The sequence below is a fragment of the Penaeus monodon genome, chromosome 33 (assembly GCF_015228065.2).
Source record: "Penaeus monodon isolate SGIC_2016 chromosome 33, NSTDA_Pmon_1, whole genome shotgun sequence".
Taxonomy (NCBI): Eukaryota; Metazoa; Arthropoda; class Malacostraca; order Decapoda; family Penaeidae; genus Penaeus; species Penaeus monodon.
This window is the reverse complement of record NC_051418.1, coordinates 27,620,658-27,621,083: the sequence shown is the minus strand read 5'-3', so window position 1 is coordinate 27,621,083 and position 426 is coordinate 27,620,658. Positions and strand designations below refer to the sequence as shown.

Below are 426 nucleotides of genomic sequence, written 5' to 3'. Positions count from 1 at the left end.
TTCACTTATGGTTATTGGTCTTTCGGGATTTGCTGTTGATGTGGATTTTTATTTTTAAATCTTAATTTGCTTTGGGAATTGTTTTGTCGATTTGTGATTGATATGTAAAACGAACAATGGAGATAATTGCATTGCGAGATATGGGCGATACTTAATGTCGAAATAGCCTGCAGTTTGGTTTGCAATTTGGCAGTCACGTTGGAGTTCTAACCAGGCATGTATAATACAGTGGAATGTCTGACACGTGTACTCTAGAATGATTTATCATGCGATTTAGTGCAAACATAAAAATGAATTCTACAAAAAGCAATCTTTTAATACTAAATCGGCAAAAAAAGACATGCAGCTCATAACTCGTGAACGGTATGAGTTGCGCAGGAATTTCATTCATTTCAGAATTATGTATATTTGGTAAAAGATCAGGTG

At 34.7% G+C, this 426-nt stretch overlaps 1 protein-coding gene across 1 annotated transcript in view; it reads right to left on the bottom strand.

The window, feature by feature from the left end:
- The window catches only part of LOC119594320, a 59,901-nt gene that overhangs the window by 51,873 nt on the left and 7,602 nt on the right, over positions 1-426 (bottom strand). The window lies entirely within an intron of this gene.